The 25,486-nt window shown below is 45.5% G+C and overlaps 1 protein-coding gene across 2 annotated transcripts in view; it reads right to left on the bottom strand.

Annotated features, from left to right (window-relative positions):
• LOC135533926 (four and a half LIM domains protein 3-like) overlaps positions 1 to 24,943 on the bottom strand; it is a 42,675-nt gene extending 17,732 nt beyond the window's left edge. For both annotated transcript variants that reach the window (XM_064961122.1, XM_064961121.1), the window contains exon 1: positions 24,789 to 24,943. The gene's annotated coding sequence lies outside the window, so the exon portion shown is untranslated. The remainder of the gene's footprint in view (positions 1 to 24,788) is intronic.
• Positions 24,944 to 25,486: the final 543 nt, after the last annotated feature.

Below are 25,486 nucleotides of genomic sequence, written 5' to 3'. Positions count from 1 at the left end.
TCACCCTACTAGAATCCTCACCCTACTAGAATCCTCACCCTACTAGAATCCTCACCCTACTAGAATCCTCAACCTACTAGAATCCTCAACCTACTAGAATCCTCACCCTACTAGAATCCTCACCCTACTAGAACCCTCACCCTACTAGAATCCTCACCCTACTAGAATCCTCACCCTACTAGAATCCTCACCCTACTAGAATCCTCACCCTACTAGAATCCTCACCCTACTAGAATCCTCACCCTACTAGAATCCTCAACCTACTAGAATCTGATGTCAAATGTCTACTGTTTTCTGATGATCTGGTGCGTCTGTCACCAACCAAGGAGAGAATACAGCAGCACCTAGATATTCTGCACAGATTCTGTCAGACCTGAGTCCTGACAGACCTGGTCCCTGACAGACCTGAGTCCTGACAGATCTGGTCCCTGACAGACCTGGTCCCTGACAGACCTGGTCCCTGACAGACCTGGGCCCTGACAGACCTGGGCCCTGACAGTAAGTCTCAGTCAGACAAAAACAATTGTGTTCCAAAAAAGGTCCAGTTGCCAGGACCACAAATACAAATTCCATCTAGACACAATTGGCGCGGGCACTAGAGCACACAAAAAAACTATACATACCTCGGCCTAAACATCAGCACCACAGGTAACTTCCACTAAGCTTTGAACGATCTGAGAGACAAGGCAAGAAGGGCCTTTATGCCATCCAAAGAAACATAAAATTTGACATACCAACGAGGATCTGGCTAAATGGAATTATTTCACTATGGCCTATTTGTTGCCTACTCTTCTACATTTCCACTGTACACCGATTTCTTTATTGTGTTATTTGACTGTACGTTTGTTTATGTGTAATTCTGTTCTTGTCACACTTTTTGTCGCTTTATCTTGGCCAGGTCGCAGTTGTAAATGAGAACTTGTTCTCAACTGGCCTACCTGCTTAAATAAAGGTGAAATATATATATATATTTTAATACTTGAATCAGTTATAGAACCCATTGCACTTTATGGTTGTGAGGTTTGGGGTCCGCTCACCATCCAAGTTTTTTTATTTTATGGGACAAACATCAAATTAAGACTCTGCATGCAGAGGTTTGCTAAAATATCCTCAGTGTACAACGTAAAACACCAAAATAATGCATGCAGAGCAGAATTAGGCCGATACCCGCTAATGATCAAAATCCAGAAAAGAGCCGTTAAATTATATAACCACCAAAAATAAAGTAAGTTCTATACCTTCCATAACAAAGTCATCAGCTATAGAGAAATAAAAAGACCCCAAAAGCAAGCAGGTCCAGTGGCTCTGTTCACAAACACAAACACACCCTACAGAGCCCCAGGACAGCAGCACAATTAGACACAATTAGACCCAACCAAACAAAAAGATAATTACTTGACACATTGGAAAGAATTAACAAAAAATAGAGAAAACTAGAATGCTATTTGATCCACAGAGAGTACACAGTGGCAGAATGGCAGCACTTCCACAGAAGTCGGTCCCTCTCCTTGTTCAGGCGACGTTCGGCGGTCGACGCCACCGGCCTTCTAGCCACCGCTGATCGACTTTTCATTTTCCATTTGTTTTGTCTTTGTCTTACACACCTGGTTTCACTCACCCAATTACCTGTTTAGTATTTAACCCTATGTTCCCCATGTTTGGTTGTGAGTGAATGTTTGTTGTATTTGTGGTCTGTATTGTGGGCTTGGATTTATCTTGTATTTTGATGACTTTGAGTAAAGTTACCTTTATTTACTCATCTCTGCTCTCCTGTGCCTGACTCCTCTGCACCAGCTGCACATAGACCCTTACACGTCTTTTATTCACTCATCTCTGCTGTCCTGCGCCTGACTCCTCTGCACCAGCTGCACATAGACCCTTACACGTCTTTTATTCACTCATCTCTGCTGTCCTGCGCCTGACTCCTCTGCACCAGCTGCACATAGACCCTTACACGTCTTTTATTCACTCATCTCTGCTGTCCTGCGCCTGACTCCTCTGCACCAGCTGCACATAGACCCTTACACAGAATACCTGACCACTGTGACTGACCCAAACTTAAGGAAAGCTTTGACTATGTACAGACTCAGTGAGCATAGCCTTGCTATTGAGAAAAGCCGCCGAAGGCAGACCTGGCTCTCGAGAGAAGACAGGCTATGTGCTCACTGCCCACAAAATGAGGTGGAAACTGAAACGGAGAAGAGGTTGGATCTGTAGCTTTTCCTATGGAACAGGAAGTGCAGATAGGGTCCATTAGGATCCATATTGGCAACATTAGAAATGTCACCATATTCCCTTTAAAGTAGTTCACCGCAGGAATTACACGACTGCCAGAAGGTCTCAAGAGTTTAGGTATCACCGGCTCAAGGAAACAATGTCAGGAACATGGCATTGACAGAGACTAAAGGCAGACACAAATGTTTCTCTTGGAAGCCGTTTCGTTTATAATATTTTCCTCTTTTCGGGGCAAAGAATACCCTTGAACTGCTTTCAGAATGTCAAAATAGTGTTGAGCGAGGAGGAGGAGGAGGAGGAGGAGGACGAGGAGGCGGAGGAGGAGGAGGAGGAGGAGGCGGAGGACGAGGAGGAGGACGAGGAGGAGGACGAGGAGGAGGACGAGGAGGAGGAGGAGGACGAGGAGGACGAGGAGGAGGAGGAGGAGGACGAGGAGGAGGAGGAGGAGGCGGAGGAGGAGGAGGAGGAGGAGGAGGAGGAGGGGCGGGGGACGAGGAGGCGGAGGAGGAGGAGGAGGAGGAGGCGGAGGAGGAGGACGACGAGGAGGAGGAGGAGGAGGAGGAGGAGGAGGCGGAGGAGGAGGAGGAGGAGGAGGAGGCGGAGGAGGAGGAGGAGGAGGAGGAGGGGAGGGACGAGGAGGAGGAGGAGGAGGAGGGACGAGGAGGAGGAGGAGGAGGGACGGGGGAGGACGGGGAGGAGGAGGAGGACGAGGAGGACGAGGAGGAGGAGGCGGAGGAGGAGGCGGAGGAGGAGGAGGAGGCGGAGGACGAGGGGAGGAGGAGGAGGAGGCGGAGGAGGAGGAGGAGGAGGAGGCGGAGGAGGAGGCGGAGGAGGAGGGTTGTGGGTCCAGCGATGTGCAGCTGAGAAACAGACGGTGGGGTGAAGTGACGGCCCTGGGGGTGAAGGGTTCAGCAGCCCCTGCCGATCAGACAGCACTGACGTCACAGCCTTACAGGCTCCATGTCAAAGTGGCGACTGGACCCAGGAACAGGCTGCGTTCCAAATGGAAACCCTATTTCCTATATAGTGCCGCCCATTTTGAACCAGGGCCCATAGGACTGTGGTCTAAAGTAGTGCACTATGTAGGGAATAGGGTGTAATTTGAGATGCAGAACCTGGTGCTCCTAATGAAGCCGACTTCTTTTCTCGGAAATGCATTCGCACACAGGGGGGTCTCGATATGGAACTGAGTGTGTGTGTGTGTGTGTGGGGGGGGGGTGGGTCAACCATTGCCCATGAAAGGAATCCCATCCAACAGTTGATGTGTTGTTTTCCAGGTACTGATGTAAATGTACTGGAAGCCACAAGCTATTTGCATCTGGTCCATTAAGTAGTCATTTTTTATTTATTTATTTTTATTTCACCTTTATTAAGTAGTCATCTCAGCAGTGAGAGGGATTTATGTGCCCTTCAAATGAAAAGTCACAGACTTTATTTAACATTCTGAGCCCCTGTTAAAACACCATGACAAGCAAACAAGAAAGAAGAGCTGGTGAAAGAACAACTCCTGTTTTATCCACCTTATTTGTCTATTTTGTTTATCATCAAGCAACTGAAACTTGGTTGAGTAGCCCCTTTACAAAAATGTCATAGCAGCAGAGCATTTGGAAAATGGGAAAATTCAGTCATATCATTTCCCATGAGCAAGACTGCATCAGCCTGAAGAGGGTTGAGGCTTTGCAAGTTCAAAGACAAAATGGACGGAGCACGAAACAGACACAACTCCGTCACACTTTCATGTCTGTTTCGTGTCTGTTTATTGTCAGAGCAGTGGAAATCAGCTTGACTTCCCCAGCTCATGTCTCTCAGGTTTATATTCTGGTCTATACATCCCATGACATCTGTAAATACATCCTTTGTACTCCAGCTGTTGTGTCACCGAGCACAGACATTATGACATTCCTTTCTACGAAAGTCATACCAAAAAAAAAAAGAAAAAGAAAAAAAGAATATGTCCGAAATACAAAACCACGGCCTTTCTGTTGGATGATCTAACTCTATTGAGTCTACCCTCCCACAGACAATAGCTTTGTTTAATTCAGTTTCAGCTCATTTATACAATGTCCAGACTCTTCTGGTATAGTAATAACTACTGTACTCCAAAGAGTGTCCTGTAGGGGAGATGACTGACCCTGAATGAGCCACGTCAGTGGTTCATCATAATTATGACTGGGGGTTGAAATACACATAGACGTGACCTGGGTATAGAAACAGTCTAGAGGGAACGCCTCAAAGATATATGGAGAATAATAAAGGGAATTGACTGAACAGCACACACACACACACACACACACACACACACACACTAAATATGTTGGCTGGCATCATTGTTTTCAGCCACAGATGGGTTGAACACATCCTTCTACACTGTGTCTTTCTTCCAACCAACCGTGTCTTTCTTCCAACCACATAAAATGTATCTGTGTCTCCGCGTCGCGCTCCCAGTGAGACGTTAAGTCAAACAAAAGGCCATCAGTGGGAGACATGTTTTTCTCTCCTAGCACACTGCTGTTATAACTCTGCATTTCACACTGGCCAGGAGGACACATGGGTATTATTCAGTGATATATTGGTTGCGCTGGCTGGTAAAAGATTAATCGGAGTCATTGACTCTGAAGGCTTTGTACTGTGAGCCAGACAGCAAAACTCTCTCTCTCTCTTCGTCTTCCACATAGTCCAACGACAGACCAGGCCGCCTCTCCCTGTCTCACACATGGCCCAGCGACAGACCAGGCCGCCTCTCGCTGTCTCACACATGGCCCAGCGACAGACCAGGCCGCCTCTCGCTGTCTCACACATGGCCCAGCGACAGACCAGGCCGCCTCTCCCTGTCTCACACATGGCCCAGCGACAGACCAGGCCGCCTCTCGCTGTCTCACACATGGCCTAGCGACAGACCAGGCCTATCTGAACTTGTTTTCTTTCTAATCTGACATTTTATTCGGAGTGCAGAGCCAGTTGGAAGTGTGTGAGGCTTGAGTTAGTTCGGGAGGTTCTCTCTCTGCCATGAGTTTGTTCTGCGGGGGGGTTCTCTCTCTGCCTTGAGTTAGTTCGGGAGGTTCTCTCTCTGCCATGAGTTAGTTCTGCGGGGGGCTCTCTCTGCCATGAGTTAGTTCTGCGGGGGCTCTCTGCCATGAGTTAGTTCTGCAGGGGCTCTCTCTGCCATGAGTTAGTTCGGCAGGTTCTCTCTCTGCCATGAGTTAGTTCTGCAGGGTTCTCTCTCTGCCATGAGTTAGTTCTGCAGGGGGCTCTCTCTGCCATGAGTTAGTTCTGCTGGGGGCTCTCTCTGCCTTGAGTTAGTTCTGCAGATTCTTTCTCTGCCATGAGTTAGTTCTGCAGGGGGCTGTCTCTGCCATGAGTTAGTTCTGTGGGGGCCTCTCTCTGCCATGAGTTAGTTTGGCAGGTTCTCTCTCTGCCATGAGTTAGTTCGGCAGGTTCTCTCTGCCATGAGTTAGTTCGGCAGGTTCTCTCTCTCTGCCATGAGTTAGTTCTGCAGGGGGCTCTCTCTGCCATGAGTTAGTTCTGAGGGGGGCTCTCTCTGCCATGAGTTAGTTCTGCAGGGTTCTCTCTCTGCCATGAGTTAGTTCTGCAGATTCTCTCTCTGCCATGAGTTAGTTCTGCAGGGGGCTCTCTCTGCCATAAGTTAGTTCTGCAGGGGCTCTCTGCCATGAGTTAGTTCTGCAGGGGGCTCTCTCTGCCATGAGTTAGTTATGCAGGGGGCTCTCTCTGCCATGAGTTAGTTCTGCAGGGTTCTCTCTCTGCCATGAGTTAGTTCTGCAGGGTTCTCTCTCTGCCATGAGTTAGTTCTGCAGGGGCTCTCTCTGCCATGAGTTAGTTCTGCAGGGTTCTCTCTCTGCCATGAGTTAGTTCTGCAGGGGGCTCTCTCTACCATGAGTTAGTTCTGCTGGGGGCTCTCTCTGCCTTGAGTTAGTTCTGCGGGGGCGCTATCTCTGCCATGAGTTAGTTCTGTGGGGGCTCTCTCTGCCATGAGTTAGTTCTGCAGGGGGGCTCTCTCTGCCATGAGTTAGTTCAGCAGGTTCTCTCTCTGCCATGAGTTAGTTCTGCAGGGGCTCTCTCTGCCATGAGTTAGTTCTGCAGGGTTCTCTCTCTGCCATGAGTTAGTTCTGCAGTTAGCTCCCTCACTCTCCTTTATCCCAGAACAAAGAGATGACTGCTCCCCTCTCCTTTATCCCAGAACAAAGAGGTGACTGCTCCCCTCTCTCCTTTATCCCAGTATAAAGAGATGACTGCTCCTCTCTCTCCTTTATCCCAGTATAAAGAGATGACTGCACCTCTCTCTCCTTTATCCCAATATAAAGAGATGACTGCACCTCTCTCTCCTTTATCCCAATATAAAGAGATGACTGCTCCTCTCTCCTTTATCCCAGAACAAAGAGGTGACTGCTCCCTCTCTCCTTTATCCCAGTATAAAGAGATGACTGCACCTCTCTCTCCTTTATCCCAGTATAAAGAGATGACTGCTCCTCTCTCTCCTTTATCCCAGTATAAAGAGATGACTGCTCCCTCTCTCCTTTATCCCAGTATAAAGAGATGACTGCACCCTCTCTCCTTTATCCCAGTATAAAGAGATGACTGCTCCTCTCTCTCCTTTATCCCAGTATAAAGAGATGACTGCTCCTCTCTCCTTTATCCCAGTATAAAGAGGTGACTGCTCCTCTCTCTCCTTTATCCCAGTATAAAGAGGTGACTGCTCCCTCTCTCCTTTATCCCAGTACAAAGAGATGACTGCTCCTCTCTTTTATCCTGGTACCGGCACCCCAATGTGAAGTGGCTGATTTCCTGACGGATCACAAAGCGCTGTTTGCTGCCTGCGCGCACACAAACCAAAATGAACACTACTGGCATTCGCATTTGTTGTCTTTGTGGGGAAAGCTCTCATCAAATCGATATGCAATTTCTGTCTGTTTCAACATTCCCAAACGGGATGTTTTGAGACACTGAGTTCTTGAATGTCAACCAAGCCCAACAGTCCTAGACCAACATCCTTCTGAGGTCACTTCAAGCAATGTGTTGAAAAAAGACTGCATTGCACTGGGAAACACACTGGGCGATGATGATGAGGATGATGATGAGGATGATGATGATGATGAGGATGATGAGGATGATGAGGATGATGATGAGGAGGATGATGATGAGGGTGATGATGATGAGGATGATGATGATGATGAGGATGATGATGAGGATGATGATGAGGAGGATGATGATGAGGATGATGATGATGATGAGGAGGATGAGGATGATGAGGATGATGATGAGGATGATGATGATGAGGATGAGGATGATGAGGATGATGATGAGGATGATGATAAGGATGATGATGAGGATGATGAGGAGGATGATGAGGATGATGATGAGGATGATGATGATGAGGATGATGAGGATGATGATGATGATGAGGATGATGAGGATGATGAGGAGGATGATGATGATGAGGATGATGAGGATGATGAGGATGATGATGATGAGGATGATGAGGATGATGAGGAGGATGATGATGATGAGGATGATGAGGAGGATGATGATGAGGATGATGATGAGGATGATGAGGATGATGATGATGAGGATGATGAGGAGGATGAGGAGGATGATGATGATGAGGATGATGAGGCGGATGATGATGATGAGGATGATGAGGATGATGATGATGATGATGAGGAGGATGATGATGATGATGATGAGGATGAGGATGATGAGGATGATGATGAGGATGATAAGGATGATGAGGAGGATGATGATGAGGATGATGAGGATGATGAGGATGATGATGAGGATGATGAGGATGATGATGAGGATGATGATGATGATGATGAGGATGATGATGAGGATGATGATGAGGATGATGAGGAGGATGATGATGATGAGGATGATGAGGATGATGATGAGGATGATGAGGAGGATGATGATGATGAGGATGATGAGGATGATGATGAGGATGATGAGGATGATGATGATGATGATGAGGATGATGAGGATGATGAGGAGGATGATGATGATGAGGATGATGAGGATGATGATGAGGATGATGAGGAGGATGATGATGATGAGGATGATGAGGAGGATGATGATGATGATGAGGATGATGATGATGATGAGGATGATGATGAGGATGATGATGATGAGGATTATGAGGATGATGAGGCGGATGATGATGAGGATGATGAGGATGATGATGATGAGGAGGATGATGATGAGGATGATGAGGATGATGATGATGATGAGGATGATGATGAGGATGATGATGATGAGGATGATGATGATGATGATGAGGATGATGATGATGAGGATGATGAGGATGATGAGGATGATGAGGATGATGATGAGGATGATGAGGAGGATGATGATGAGGATGATGAGGAGGATGACGATGATGGCGTAGCAAATGAAGACAGGTGAAGACATCTTCATTCTTATCTGAATTTACTTACAAGCACGGACTGATTAATGTCTCCACCTGCTCGTAGGGTAGTAATCAAAATATCCCTTGCTGACATTAAAACAGAATCCCTGAGTCTGTAATCTTTCACCTGCCCATTGAGGAACATTAAAAGCTAAATGAATGAGAGGCTACGTGCTTGGCTGTGTTTAGCTCGGGCTTCCAGCTGACCGTTTTTACCCAGCAGAGAACAATGCAACTGCAACTGAAAACACTCCTAGAACCACGTCCCTCCGACACCACCTCTGGGGCATACCAAAACAAAGGGCAACAAATAGAGATATCACGGTGCCAAGGCCTTCTTTGCGCTGAAAGCCTGAGCATGATCTGGTGCTGAAGTCGGTCTAGTCAAGCTAACAAAAAAGAAAAATCGGAAGAAAAATCTATTGAAATTAGGAATATAGCATGTATAAATCTACTGTCTAAATCTATACTGTATAAATATATACTGTATACATCTATACTTTATACATCTATACTGTATAAATCTACTGTCTAAATCTATACTGTATAAATATATACTGTATACATCTATACTTTATACATCTATACTGTATAAATCTACTGTCTAAATCTATACTGTATAAATATATACTGTATACATCTATACTTTATACATCTATACTGTATAAATCTACTGTCTAAATCTATACTGTATAAATATATACTGTATAAATCTATACTGTATACATCTATACTGTATAAATCTATACTGTCTAAATCTATACTGTATAAATCTATACTGTATACATCTATACTTTATACACCTATACTGTATACATCTATTCTGTATAAATCTATACTATATAAATCTACTGTCTAAATATATACTATATAAATCTACTGTCTAAATCTATACTGTATAAATATATACTATATAAATCTACTGTCTAAATATATACTGTATAAATCTGCACTATATAAATCTACTGTCTAAATCTATACTGTATAAATCTATACTGTATACATCTATACTTTATACACCTATACTGTATACATCTATACTGTCTAAATCTATACTGTATAAATCTATACTGTATACATCTATACTTTATACACCTATACTGTATACCTCTATACTGTATAAATCTATACTATATAAATCTACTGTCTAAATCTATACTGTATAAATCTACACTATATAAATCTACTGTCTAAATCTATACTGTATAAATCTATACTGTATACATCTATACTTTATACACCTATACTGTATAAATCTATACTGCATAAATCTATACTGTATAAATCTACTGTATAAATCTATACTGTATACATCTATACTGTATAAATCTATACTGTATAAATCTACTGTATAAATCTATACTGTATAAATCTATACTGTATACATCTCTACTTTATACATCTATACCGTATACATCTATACTGTATAAATCTATACTATATAAATCTACTGTCTAAATCTATACTGTATAAATCTACACTATATAAATCTACTGTCTAAATCTATACTGTATAAATCTATACTGTATACATCTATACTTTATACACCTATACTGTATAAATCTATACTGCATACATCTATACTGTATAAATCTACTGTATAAATCTATACTGTATACATCTATACTGTATAAATCTATACTGTATAAATCTACTGTCTAAATCTATACTGTATAAATCTATACTGTATACATCTATACTTTATACACCTATACTGTATAAATCTATACTGCATACATCTATACTGTATAAATCTACTGTATAAATCTATACTGTATACCTCTATACTGTATAAATCTATACTGTATACATCTATACTGTATAAATCTACTGTCTAAATCTATACTATATAAATCTACTGTCTAAATCTATACTGTATAAATCTATACTGTATACATCTATACTTTCTACACCTATACTGTATACATCTATACTGTATAAATCTATACTGTATACATCTATACTGTATACATCTATACCGTATAAATCAATACTTTATACATCTATACTGTATAAGTCTATACTTTATACATCTATACTGTATAAATCTACTGTATACATCTATACTTTATACATCTATACTGTATAAATCAATACTTTATACATCTATACTGTATAAATCTTGTATATTCTTCATGTAGTCATAAATAGTCATGGAATCTCTGGAATCCTCTTCTCGAGAAATGTTACTTGTGGCAACAGGCTGTTTCATTTAGATTATTTTTTCTGTGGAAATTTGACCAAAGAAGAAATAAACAAAAGTTGTCTTGATCTGCACAATCAGCAGTCAGTCATATTCCAAAACAAATATGCTTGTAAAATGTAAACACATTTTCCAAACAGATAGCTGCTGGTAGCCAGTGGAGCATCCATCCATCCAACCCCAGACCCCGTGTGTTAATGTTCTCAACTCTGTTTATTTTCCCAGAGCCCTAGGCACCCCTATGGCCTGTTGCCTCTGTTTCATGGCTGATTGATTGGAGATTTTTTTTTGTGTAACATCTCCATGTGTAAGCAGTTTAGGATTGTTGAGACAAATGTCTGTCAACACAACCCAGAAACTCAACAAGCTTTGAGGGAGGGAGTATGAGGAACTATAAGATGGAGTGGAGGACAAATCAATATAAGAGAGAGACTGGGGAGAGAGAGACTGGGGAGAGAACGAGAGTGAGAGAGAGAAACGGGGGGAGAGAGAGAAAGAGAGACTGGGGAGAGAGAGAGAAAGAGAAACAGGGGAGAGAGAGAGAAACGGGGGAGAGAGAGAGAAAGAGAAACTGGGGAGAGAGAGAGAAAGAGAAACGGGGGAGAGAGAGAGAAACGGGGGAGAGAGAGAGAAAGAGAAACAGGGGAGAGAGAGAGAAAGAGAGACTGGGGAGAGAGAGAGAAAGAGAAACAGGGGAGAGAGAGAGAAACGGGGGAGAGAGAGAGAAAGAGAAACTGGGGAGAGAGAGAAACGGGGGGGGGAGAGAGAAAGAGAGACTGGGGAGAGAGAGAGAAAGAGAAACAGGGGAGAGAGAGAGAAACGGGGGGAGAGAGAGAGAAAGAGAAACTGGGGAGAGAGAGAGAAAGAGAAACGGGGGAGAGAGAGAGAAACGGGGGGAGAGAGAGAGAAAGAGAAACAGGGAGAGAGAGAGAAAGAGAGACTGGGGAGAGAGAGAAAATGAGAAACAGGGGAGAGAGAGAGAAACGGGGGAGAGAGAGAGAAAGAGAAACTGGGGAGAGAGAGAGAAAGAGAAACGGGAGAGAGAGAGAGAAACGGGGGAGAGAGAGAGAAAGAAACAGGGGGGAGAGAGAGAGAAAGAGAGACTGGGGAGAGAGAGAGAAAGAGAAACTGGGGAGAGAGAGAGAAACGGGGGAGAGAGAGAAAGAGAAACTGGGGAGAGAGAGAGAAACAGGGGGAGAGAGAGAAAGAGAAACTGGGGAGAGAAAGAGAGACTGGGGAGAGAGAGAAAGAGAGACTGGGGGAGAGAGAGAGAAAGAGAAACAGGGGAGAGAGAGAGAAAGAGAGACTGGGGGGGAGAGAGAGAAAGAGAGACTGGGGAGAGAGAGAGAAAGAGAAACAGGGGAGAGAGAGAGAAACGGGGGAGAGAGAGAGAAAGAGAAATTGGGGAGAGAGAGAGAAAGAGAGACTGGGGAGAGAGAGAGAAAGAGAAACAGGGGAGAGAGAGAGAGAAACTGGGGGGAGAGAGAGAAAGAGAAACTGGGGAGAGAGAGAGAAACGGGGGAGAGAGAGAGAAAGAGAAACTGGGGAGAGAGAGAGAAACAGGGGGAGAGAGAGAAAGAGAAACAGGGGAGAGAGAGAGAAACGGGGGAGAGAGAGAGAAAGAGAAATTGGGGAGAGAGAGAGAAAGAGAGACTGGGGGAGAGAGAGAGAAAGAGAAACTGGGGAGAGTGAGAGAGAGAAACGGGGGGAGAGAGAGAGAAAGAGAGACTGGGGGAGAGAGAGAGAAAGAGAGACTGGGGAGAGAGAGAGAAAGAGAAACTGGGGAGAGTGAGAGAGAGAAACGGGGGAGAGAGAGAGAAAGAGAGACTGGGGAGAGAGAGAGAAAGAGAGACTGGGGAGAGAGAGAAAGAGAGACTGGGGAGAGAGAGAGAAAGAGAGACTGGGGAGAGTGAGAGAGAGAAACGGGGGAGAGAGAGAGAAAGAGAGACTGGGGAGAGAGAGAGAAACAGAGACTGGGGGGAGAGAGAGAAAGAGAGACTGGGGAGAGAGAGAGAAAGAGAAACTGGGGAGAGAGAGAGAAAGAGAGACTGGGGAGGGAGAGAGAAAGAGAGACTGGGGAGAGAGAGAGAAAGAGAAACTGGGGAGAGAGAGAGAAAGAGAGACTGGGGAGAGAGAGAGAAAGAGAAACTGGGGAGAGAGAGAGAAAGAGAGACTGGGGAGAGAGAGAGAAAGAGAGACTGGGGAGAGAGAGAGAAAGAGAGACTGGGGGAGAGAGAGAGAAAGAGAGACTGGGGGAGAGAGAGAGAAAGAGAGACTGGGGGAGAGAGAGAGAAAGAGAGACTGGGGGAGAGAGAGAAAGAGAGACTGGGGAGAGAGAGAGAAAGAGAAACTGGGGAGAGAGAGAGAAAGAGAAACTCGGGAGAGAGAGAGAAACGGGGGAGAGAGAGAGAAAGAGAGACTGGGGAGAGAGAGAGAAAGAGAGACTGGGGAGAGAGAGAGAAACGGGGGAGAGAGAGAGAAAGAGAGACTGGGGAGAGAGAGAGAAAGAGAGACTGGGGAGAGAGAGAAAGAGAGACTGGGGAGAGAGAGAGAAAGAGAAACTGGGGAGAGAGAGAGAAACGGGGGGAGAGAGAGAAAGAGAGACTGGGGGAGAGAGAGAGAAAGAGAGACTGGGGAGAGAGAGAGAAAGAGAGACTGGGGAGAGAGAGAGAAAGAGAAACTGGGGAGAGTGAGAGAGAGAAACGGGGGAGAGAGAGAGAAAGAGAGACTGGGGAGAGAGAGAAAGAGAGACTGGGGAGAGAGAGAGAAAGAGAGACTGGGGAGAGAGAGAGAAAGAGAAACTGGGGAGAGAGAGAGAAAGAGAAACTGGGGAGAGAGAGAGAAAGAGAGACTGGGGAGAGAGAGAGAGAAAGAGAAACTGGGGAGAGAGAGAGAAAGAGAGACTGGGGAGAGAGAGAGAAACGGGGGAGAGAGAGAGAAACGGGGGAGAGAGAGAGAAACGGGGGAGAGAGAGAGAAACGGGGGAGAGAGAGAGAAACGGGGGAGAGAGAGAGAAAGAGAAACTGGGGAGAGAGAGAGAAACAGGGGAGAGAGAGAGAGAAACGGGGGAGAGAGAGAGAAACGGGGGAGAGAGAGAGAAAGAGAAACTGGGGAGAGAAAGAGAAACGGGGGAGAGAGAGAGAAAGAGAAACTGGGGAGAGAGAGAGAAACGGGAGAGAGAGAGAGAAACGGGGGAGAGAGAGAGAAACGGGGGAGAGAGAGAGAAAGAGAAACTGGGGAGAGAGAGAGAAACGGGAGAGAGAGAGAGAAACGGGGGAGAGAGAGAGAAACGGGGGGAGAGAGAGAGAAAGAGAAACTGGGGAGAGAGAGAGAAAGAGAGACTGGGGAGAGAGAGAGAAAGAGAAACTGGGGAGAGAGAGAGAAACGGGAGAGAGAGAGAGAAACGGGGGAGAGAGAGAGAAACGGGGGGGAGAGAGAGAGAAAGAGAAACTGGGGAGAGAGAGAGAAAGAGAGACTGGGGGAGAGAGAGAGAAAGAGAAACTGGGGAGAGAGAGAGAAAGAGAAACAGGGGAGAGAGAGAGAAAGAGAGACTGGGGAGAGAGAGAGAAACGGGGGGAGAGAGAGAGAAAGAGAAACTGGGGAGAGAGAGAGAAAGAGAGACTGGGGAGAGAGAGAAAGAGAAACTGGGGAGAGAGAGAGAAAGAGAAACTGGGGAGAGAGAGAGAAACGGGAGAGAGAGAGAGAAACGGGGGAGAGAGAGAGAAACGGGGGAGAGAGAGAGAAAGAGAAACTGGGGAGAGAGAGAGAAAGAGAGACTGGGGAGAGAGAGAGAAAGAGAAACTGGGGGAGAGAGAGAAAGAGAAACAGGGGAGAGAGAGAGAAAGAGAGACTGGGGAGAGAGAGAGAAACGGGGGAGAGAGAGAGAGAAACGGGGGGAGAGAGAGAGAAACGGGGGAGAGAGAGAGAAAGAGAAACTGGGGAGAGAGAGAGAAAGAGAGACTGGGGAGAGAGAGAAACGGGGGAGAGAGAGAGAAACGGGGGAGAGAGAGAGAAACGGGGGAGAGAGAGAGAAAGAGAGACTGGGGGAGAGAGAGAGAAAGAGAGACTGGGGAGAGAGAGAGAAACGGGGGAGAGAGAGAGAAACGGGGGAGAGAGAGAGAAACGGGGGGAGAGAGAGAGAAAGAGAAACTGGGGAGAGAGAGAGAAAGAGAGACTGGGGAGAGAGAGAGAAACGGGGGAGAGAGAGAGAAACGGGGGGAGAGAGAGAGAAACGGGGGAGAGAGAGAGAAAGAGAAACTGGGGAGAGAGAGAGAAAGAGAAACTGGGGAGAGAGAGAGAAACGGGGGAGAGAGAGAGAAAGAGAAACTGGGGGAGAGAGAGAAAGAGAGACTGGGGGAGAGAGAGAGAAACGGGGGAGAGAGAGAGAAACGGGGGAGAGAGAGAGAAACGGGGGAGAGAGAGAGAAAGAGAAACTGGGGGGAGAGAGAGAAAGAGAGACTGGGGAGAGAGAGAGAAAGAGAAACAGGGAGAGAGAGAAACGGGGGAGAGAGAGAGAAAGAGAGACTGGGGGAGAGAGAGAGAAAGAGAGACTGAGAAACGGGGGAGAGAGAGAGAAAGAGAAACTGGGGAGAGAGAGAGAAAGAGAAACTGGGGAGAGAGAGAGAAAGAGAAACTGGGGGAGAGAGAGAGAAAGAGAGACTGGGGGAGAGAGAGAGAAACGGGGGAGAGAGAGAGAAACGGGGGAGAGAGAGAGAAAGAGAAACTGGGGAGAGAGAGAGAAAGAGAAACGGGGGAGAGAGAGAGAGAAACGGGGGAGAGAGAGAGAAACGGGGGAGAGAGAGAGAAACTGGGGAGAGAGAGAGAAAGAGAAACTGGGGAGAGAGAGAGAAAGAGGGGAGAGACACATGATGCACAGTTTCACTCATGACACAGAAAGGACACCCCTGTCTGACTCCCGAGTCGTTCCGTGCCAACCAGCTGTTAGGGGCTTCATGTAGAACCCTCCACTGGAGGTCCCCTTAGATGTTAGTCCTGTTTGTTGTGCCAGTACTTGCAGGGTTTTCCACCCTTCCTCCCCCACAGCCTCAGGTTGCCCAGCCTTAGTAAACCCACTGCTGCCATTAGTCGCTTCTGCAGTGACTGAAACGATCTCAAAGGGATGGCTGGATTGTGGAAGATAGGCTCCTCCCACACCCACAGCCCCTTCTCATTTGGGCCTTAATAGCTGCTAGGGCCTCAGCACCGCAGAGTAGAAATCAGAGAGACCTGCTGTACTCAGCCTCTCCAGCTTCATGAGGAACAGCTGCCGGTCCAACCCTAATCCGCCAGCTCTCCTGCAGGTTCCTTCCAGCCAACATCAGTATGGTACAGCAGTCTCGACAAGTCCAACATGTCCCTGACTAAGAACAAGTTGTCAGTGATTGAGCATCCCGGTACACAATATGTCTGGTCCTTGTGCACTATAGAGTCCAGACGGGACTTCAGTTAGCGAGGACCTTGGCAAATATCTTGTAGTCAGCACAGAGCAATGACACAGGCCTGCAGTTCTTAAGTTAGAGCCGCGGACGGCAGCTCATTGGCAACTCTCTTACCCCGACGCACTCACGCAACACGCAAAATAGCATATGCATTATATTCTTGAATAATATACCTTTTTAAATGCATCATGACCTTAGTTCAACTATCACACTCCATGAGAACCCAAAATATAATCTTGTTTTTCTCCGATGTTTGTAAAGATAGTAAATGCAAACAAACACTGTATAGCCTCATAACATGGTTAAACTATACATTTTATATTATGAATAATAATGATAATAATAATGATGATGTCATCCCCACAGTGATACCGCCCAAACAGATCCACAGATGATGCAATATCTATTGCACTCCACACCGCCCTTTCCCACCTGGACAAGAGGAACACCTATGTGAGAATGCTATTCATTGACTACAGCTCAGCGTTCAACACCATAGTGCCCATTAAGCTCATCACTAAGCTAAGGATCCTGGGACTAAACACCTCCCTCTGCAACTGGATCCTGGACTTCCTGACAGGTCGCCCCCAGGTGGTGAGGGTAGGTAGCAACACATCTGCCACGCTGATCCTCAACACTGGAGCCCCTCAGGGGTGCATTCTCCCCTCCTGTATATCCTGTTCACCCACGACTGCACGGCCAGGCACGACTCCAACACCGTCATTAAGTTTGCAGACGACACAACAGTGGTAGGCCTGATCACCTACAACGACGAGACAGCCTATAGGGAGGAGGTCAGAGAGGCCGGGTGGTGCCAGAATAACAACCTATCACTCAACGTAACCAAGACTAAGGAGATGATTGTGGACTACTGGAAAAGGAGGACCGAGCACGCCCTCATTCTCATCGACGGGGCTGTAGTGGAGCAGGTTGAGAGCTTCAAGTTCCTTGGTGTCCACATCAACAACAAACTAGAATGGTCCAAACACCAAGATAGTCGTGAAAAGGGCACGACAAAGCCTATTCCCCTCAGGAAACTAAAAAGATTTGGCATGGGTCCTGAGATCCTCAAAAGGTTCTACAGCTGCAACATCGAGAGCATCCTGACTGGTTGCATCACTGCCTGGTTAGGCAATTGCTCGGCCTCTGACCGCAAGGCACTACAGAGGGTAGTGTGTACGGCCCAGTACATCACTGGGGCTGAGCTGCCTGTCATCCAGGACCTCCCAACCAGGCGGTGTCAGAGGAAGGCCCTAAAAATTGTCAAAGACCCCAGCCACCCCAGTCATAGACTGTTCTCTCTACTACCACATGGCAAGCGGTACCGGAGTGCCAAGTCTAGGACAAAAAGGCTTCTCAACAGTTTTTACCCCCAAGCCATAAGACTCCTGAACAGGCAACCAAATGGCTCCCGGACTATTTGCATTGTGTGCCCCCCAACCTCTCTTTTACGCAGCTGCTACTCTCTGTTTATCATATATGCATAGTCACTTTAACTATACATTCATGTACATACTACCTCAATTGGCCCGACCAATCAGTGCTCCCGCACATTGGCTAACCGAGCTATCTGCATTGTGTCCCGCCACCCACCACCAGCCAACCCCTCTTTTACGCTACTGCTACTCTCTGTTTATCATATATGCAGTCACTTTAACCATATCTACATGTACATACTACCTCAATCAGCCTGACGAACCGGTGCCTGTATATAGCCTCACTACTGTATATAGCCTCACTACTGTATATAGCCTCACTACTGTTATAGCCTCTCTACTGTTATAGCCTCACTACTGTTATAGCCTCTCTACTGTTATAGCCTCTCTACTGTTATAGCCTCACTACTGTATACAGCCTCACTACTGTTATAGCCTCGCTACTGTTATAGCTCTCTACTGTTATAGCCTCGCTACTGTTATAGCCTCTCTACTGTTATAGCCTCACTACTGTATATAGCCTCGCTACTGTTATAGCCTCTCTACTGTTATAGCCTCACTACTGTATATATCCTCACTACTGTTATAGCCTCTCTACTGTTATAGCCTCACTACTGTATATAGCCTCACTACTGTTATAGCCTCTCTACTGTTATAGCCTCACTACTGTATATAGCCTCACTGCTGTTATAGCCTCTCTACTGTTATAGCCTCACTACTGTATATAGCCTCACTACTGTTATAGCCTCTCTACTGTTATAGCCTCTCTACTGTATATAGCCTCACTACTGTATATAGCCTCACTACTGTATATAGACTCACTACTGTTATAGCCTCTCTACTGTATACAGCCTCGCTACTGTATATAGCCTCACTACTGTTATATCCTCGCTACTGTTATAGCCTCTCTACTGTATATAGCCCCACTACTGTTATAGCCTCTCTACTGTATATAGCCTCTACTGTATATTGTTCACCTAATACCTTTTTTGCACTGTTGGTTAGAGCCTGTCAGTAAGCATTTCACTGTAAGGTCTACACCTGTTGTATTCAGCATTTCACTGTAAGGTCTACTACACCTGTTGTATTCAGCATTTCACTGTAAGGTCTACGCCTGTTGTATTCAGCATTTCACTGTAAGGTCTACACCTGTTGTATTCAGCATTTCACTGTAAGGTCAACACCTGTTGTATTCGGCGCACATGACAAATAAACTTTGTTTTGATTTGATTTTCATAGTGTGTTGTACTGGTCTTACAAACTTTCCCAGATCGCAAAAAAAGCTTAAAGATGAATCTTTTTCCTTTTAGTCTCATTCAAGAACCTTGACAGTTCTCTCACCGTGCACTTTGACCCCTCTGCCTGACTGGCTGTCAGCTCAGGACCCATTGAGGAGGAGTCTGAAAAGAAAGTCTCCTCATCGTCCTCTTCCTCACCTTCCTCCTCATCTTCACCTCCCATCCTGACCACCTGCCCTTTCTCTCTAGTCGGGCTTCCTCCCCAGCACCAGGAAAAGGTTCCTTAGTGCCGTCGAGCACACCAGCCTCTCCTCTCCCACCTTCTTTCTTCTCCACCTTTTTCCTCATCTGCTTGACACCCTCCTCCAACACCCCTAGTCGCTACCCATCCCCACTATACTCTCCTCATCCACTAGCATTACCTGACTAGGCCCAGCCTCATCTACACCACCATCCATTGCATGACTAGACCCAGCCTCATCTACACCACCATCCATAGCATGACTAGGCCCAGCCTCATCTACAGCACCATCCATAACATGACTAGACCCAGCCTCACCTACACCACCATCCATAACATGACTAGACCCAGCCTCACCTACACCACCATCCATAACATGACTAGACCCAGCCTCATCTACACCACCATCCATAACATGACTAGACCCAGCCTCATCTACACCACTAGCCAGGCAAGTAGTTGACACTATATAACTAGCCAGGCAAGTAGTTGACACTATATAACTAGCCAGGCAAGTAGTTGACACTATATAACTAGCCAGGCAAGGAGTTGACACTATATAACTAGCCAGGCAAGTAGTTGACACTATATAACTAGCCAGGCAAGGAGTTGACACTATATAACTAGCCAGGCAAGGAGTTAACACTATATAACTAGCCAGGCAAGGAGTTGACACTATATAACTAGCCAGTCAAGGAGTTGACACTATATAACTAGCCAGGCAAGGAGTTGACACTATATAACTAGCCAGGCAAGGAGTTGACACTATATAACTAGCCAGGCAAGGAGTTGACACTATATAACTAGCCAGGCAAGGAGTTGACACTATATAACTAGCCAGGCAAGGAGTTGACACTATATAACTAGCCAGGCAAGGAGTTGACACTATATAACTAGCCAGTCAAGGAGTTGACACTATATAACTAGCCAGGCAAGGAGTTGACACTATATAACTAGCCAGGCAAGGAGTTGACACTATATAACTAGCCAGGCAAGGAGTTGACACTATATAACTAGCCAGGCAAGGAGTTGACACTATATAACTAGCCAGGCAAGGAGTTGACACTATATAACTAGCCAGGCAAGGAGTTGACACTATATAACTAGCCAGGCAAGGAGGAAATGGAAACAGAAGTGACAGTATAATGATAGTGAATGATTCACAACCTGTCGGTCAATGGCCCCTGCTCATGGCCTGAGCCAGTATCAACCTTTATCCCAATTGGCACCCTATTCCTTATATAGTGCACTACTTCCCCATAGGGCTTCTGTCAAAAGTAGTGCACTATATAGGGAATAGAGTGCCATTTGAGATGTAAACACTCTTAGAGAAAAAAGGTGCTATCTAGAACCTAAAAGGGTTCTTTGGGTGTACCCATAGGAGAACCATTTGAAGAACCATTATTGGTTCCAGGGGGAAAAAAGGGTTCTACCTGGAACACAAAAGGGTTCTCCCTAGAACTAAAAAGGGTTCTACCTGGAACACAAAAGGGTTCTCCCTAGAACTAAAAAGAGTTCTACCTGGAACACAAAAGGGTTCTACCTAGAACACAAAAGGGTTCTCCCTAGAACTAAAAAGAGTTATCCTATGGGGTCAGACATTTTTCTAAGAGGGTACCCTCTCAGGCAGTTTCTGGGAAAGACTCCTTCTCTCGAAGTCCTGCCAACCGTCTGGCACAGCTTCAATGATTGTACACAAAACCAACCTTCCCCAATGAGAAGAATGTCAGGGGAGCGCCACTGTGGTCAGAATGGGGCAGAATCATGTGGCTGCAATGTTAGGATTCAAAAAAGCTAACAAAATGCATTTTCTACCATCACCCCTCTGTTCTAAAAATGGCAAATTCCTCTTTTTCCTACAAATAATGAGTGAGTTCTTTCTGTCTGCCGCCACCTTTCTGCTGGTTACTCACAGGGAAAGAATCCTCACAAAAAGACAACTGTTTAAATTATCAAACCAATATATGTACAGTTGGACCAAAGTGGATCGAATGAAGGCGAGGATATTGGTTAGGTAAGATGGATACATAGGCATCCTATACAGAACTGCTTTAACGGTGATGCTGATAAGGCCGGCAAATCACACAAAAGTAAAACAGTAGAAAACAAAAGCTATTGTATTCTTCCTATTAGACAATGACTCCCCTATACTAGTCAGGACACTGTCAATCAAGCTCTTAGTTTGAACGATCCAGTAAATTAGGGTTCCCCAACTGGTGGCCTGTGGATCGAATCAAGTTGATGTTCTCTGTCCTACAATCTATCCAGTTTAGAGCCCTAGGAATATGTGCAACAGGACAAGGACTCCCTATTGTCAGGTTGTGCGCTACTGGTATAGAAGTCAGGTGCAGGAGAGCAGAGAGTTGTGCGCTACTGGTATAGAAGTCAGGTGCAGGAGAGCAGAGAGTTGTGATCTACTGGTATAGAAGTCAGGTGCAGGAGAGCAGAGAGTTGTGATCTACTGGTATAGAAGTCAGGTGCAGGAGAGCAGAGAGTTGTGATCTACTGGTATAGAAGTCAGGTGCAGGAGAGCAGAGAGTTGTGCTCTACTGGTATAGAAGTCAGGTGCAGGAGAGCAGAGAGTTGTGATCTACTGGTATAGAAGTCAGGTGCAGGAGAGCAGAGAGTTGTGATCTACTGGTATAGAAGTCAGGTGCAGGAGAGCAGAGAGTTGTGCTCTACTGGTATAGAAGTCAGGTGCAGGAGAGCAGAGAGTTGTGATCTACTGGTATAGAAGTCAGGTGCAGGAGAGCAGAGAGTTGTGATCTACTGGTATAGAAGTCAGGTGCAGGAGAGCAGAGAGTTGTGCTCTACTGGTATAGAAGTCAGGTGCAGGAGAGCAGAGAGTTGTGATCTACTGGTATAGAAGTCAGGTGCAGGAGAGCAGAGAGTTGTGATCTACTGGTATAGAAGTCAGGTGCAGGAGAGCAGAGAGTTGTGCTCTACTGGTATAGAAGTCAGGTGCAGGAGAGCAGAGAGTTGTGATCTACTGGTATAGAAGTCAGGTGCAGGAGAGCAGAGAGTTGTGATCTACTGGTATAGAAGTCAGGTGCAGGAGAGCAGAGAGTTGTGATCTACTGGTATAGAAGTCAGGTGCAGGAGAGCAGAGAGTTGTGATCTACTGGTGTAGAAGTCAGGTGCAGGAGAGCAGAGAGTTGTGATCTACTGGTATAGAAGTCAGGTGCAGGAGAGCAGAGAGTTGTGATCTACTGGTATAGAAGTCAGGTGCAGGAGAGCAGAGAGTTGTGATCTACTGGTATAGAAGTCAGGTGCAGGAGAGCAGAGAGTTGTGATCTACTGGTATAGAAGTCAGGTGCAGGAGAGCAGAGAGTTGTGATCTACTGGTATAGAAGTCAGGTGCAGGAGAGCAGAGAGTTGTGATCTACTGGTATAGAAGTCAGGTGCAGGAGAGCAGAGAGTTGTGATCTACTGGTATAGAAGTCAGGTGCAGGAGAGCAGAGAGTTGTGATCTACTGGTATAGAAGTCAGGTGCAGGAGAGCAGAGAGTTGTGATCTACTGGTGTAGAAGTCAGGTGCAGGAGAGCAGAGAGTTGTGATCTACTGGTATAGAAGTCAGGTGCAGGAGAGCAGAGAGTTGTGATCTACTGGTATAGAAGTCAGGTGCAGGGGTGGCAGGGTAGCCTAGTGGTTAGAGTGTTGGACTAGTAACCGGAAGGTTGCGAGTTCAAACCCCTGAGCTGACAAGGTACAAATCTGTTGTTCTGCCCCTGAACAGGCAGTTAACCCACTGTTCCCAGGCCGTCATTGAAAATAAGAATTTGTTCTTAACTGACTTGCCTGGTTAAATAAAGGTAAAATAAAAAAATTAAATTAAAAGGAGAGCAGAGAGTTGTGATCTACTGGTATAGAAGTCAGGTGCAGGAGAGCAGAGAGTTGTGATCTACTGGTATAGAAGTCAGGTGCAGGAGAGCAGAGAGTTTTGATCTACTGGTATAGAAGTCAGGTGCAGGAGAGCAGAGAGTTGTGATCAGGCAGACACTTCATTTGGCAGAAGCAACAACAGACGGACGCAACTGCGTCAAACAAACCTCCAGCCAAATGGCAAAATGAAAAGCGCAACAACAGTCACAATGATGAAAATGTTTAACAATTGAACATACTTGGGGTTAAACACGGTACCCAGGGAAAAACCAGCCTGGCGCGTCACACAAAACATGTAACAAAACAATTCCACACAAAGACATGGGGGGGGGGGGGAACAGAGGGAATATATATGTAGTGTGATTAGGGAATGTACACCAGGTTTGCGGGGAAACAAGACAAAACAAATGGAACAATGAAAAGTGGATCGGTGATGGCTAGAAGACCGGTGACACCGAACGCCGTCTGATCAAGGAGAGGAGCCGACTTCAGCGTAAGTCGTGACACCTATACTAGTCAGGACACTGTCTATACAGGAAATAAAGTTTAAAGAGGACATTTAACCATTTGTTGGCTGAGAGAGAAAAAAATAAATGGAGAGAGAGAGGTTTGTGACCTGTTGCCACAAGAAAAGGGCAACCAGTGAATAACTAACACTTGTAAATACAATCCATATTTATTTTCTCTTTTGTACTTGAACTATTTGCACATCGTTACAACACCGTATATAGACATAATGTGACACTTGAAATGTCTTTATTATTTTTTAACTTTGTGAGTGTAATGTTTACTGTTAATTTTCTATTGCTTATTTCACTTTTGTTTATTATCTATTCCACTTGCTTTGGCAAGTGAAATAGGTTTCCCATGCCAATAAAGCTCTTCGAATTGAGAGAGCATGACGACTAAATAGAGAGAGAGAGAGGGGGAGAGAGAGAGGGGGAGAGAGAGAGAGAGAGAGAGAGGGGGGAGAGAGAGAGAGAGAGAGAGAGAGAGAGAAAGAGAGACAGAGAGAGAGAAGAGAGAGAGAGAGAGAGAGAGAGAGGCTATGAGAGAAATAAGTCACGTGTTCTGCCTGTGTCTTGTGTAAAAGAACACCCAATAAAATGTTCTCCTTAAAGAGCGCTGCATCTGCTTCGTTTTCAACCCGCATTCATATCACTGGTTTGGTATCACACCAACACTACTCTCTGCGGGGTCAACGGTGGGGACATTTTTCGTTTGTAAGGGATACAGATTTTAAACCTAAATTCCGCTTCCACTTGACAACGGATGTCGGGACTCAGCTCAGTAGTCTTTTTCCTCCTTAGTTACTGACTCACAGTCAGACAGGTGTCTCGTTACAGCTGTGATAGATAGGCTATCTTTGTGTGTCCAGATTTCTTGACCTACAAAAAGCCACGCGAATATCTGTTATCTTGATAAAAACACACAGGTTACCTTTCCCAATTTATGAAAGTAGTTAACATATACCAAATATGTTATCTGATAAATATCAACGGATGAACAGTGAATCGATTCGCATGACTGGCACTGCATTATCTAGGTGCTTTCTATGCCTGAAAGTTGACATTTAGTCTAGTAAAATTAAAACAAAATAAGGCAATTCACGTTTTAAATCGAATACTGATAATATCGAGTCCTATAAGTGTGTTATTATTCGTTATTAACACGTTCACAAATGTCAAATATCTTACCACCAGCTCTTTGCGTGTCAGGGAACTTTGCGAAATGTAGTCCCTTGGTTTCAGTCACCAATCTGTGGCTTGCAGTTGTTCTCCGCAGCTGAATTGACTCCAAATGATGGCCAGTCAAGATCACACTCCTCCGAAGAAGTTGCGCACCCTCTACTTCAACTACTATGAAATGCATAATGAGCCTGCTACCTCCCCGTGCGCAGCAGCATCAATCAAAGCCGTAAAATCCCGCCCCAAAAATGTCCCTCCTCGCGCTACTGCTGAAGCATAGGTAACAGGAAACTCATCACTATGAGACAGTAAGTCATCATTATGAGACAGTAAGTCATTATTATGAGACAGTAAGTCATTATTGAGACAGTAAGTCATCATTATGAGACAGTAAGTCATCATTATGAGACAGTAAGTCATTATTGAGACAGTAAGTCATCATTATGAGACAGTAAGTCATCATTATGAGACAGTAAGTCATCATTATGAAACAGTAAGTCATTGTTGAGACTGTAAGTCATCATTATGAGACAGTAAGTCATCATTATGAGACAGTAAGTCATCATTATGAAACAGTAAGTCATTATTATGAGACAGTAAGTCATCATTATGAAACAGTAAGTCATCATTATGAGACAGTAAGTCATCATTATGAGACAGTAAGTCATTATTATGAAACAGTAAGTCATCATTATGACACAGTAAGT

The sequence above is a fragment of the Oncorhynchus masou genome, unplaced genomic scaffold (assembly GCF_036934945.1).
Source record: "Oncorhynchus masou masou isolate Uvic2021 unplaced genomic scaffold, UVic_Omas_1.1 unplaced_scaffold_2817, whole genome shotgun sequence".
NCBI classification, from domain to species: domain Eukaryota; kingdom Metazoa; phylum Chordata; class Actinopteri; order Salmoniformes; family Salmonidae; genus Oncorhynchus; species Oncorhynchus masou.
This window is presented reverse-complemented; position numbering and strand designations above follow the sequence as displayed.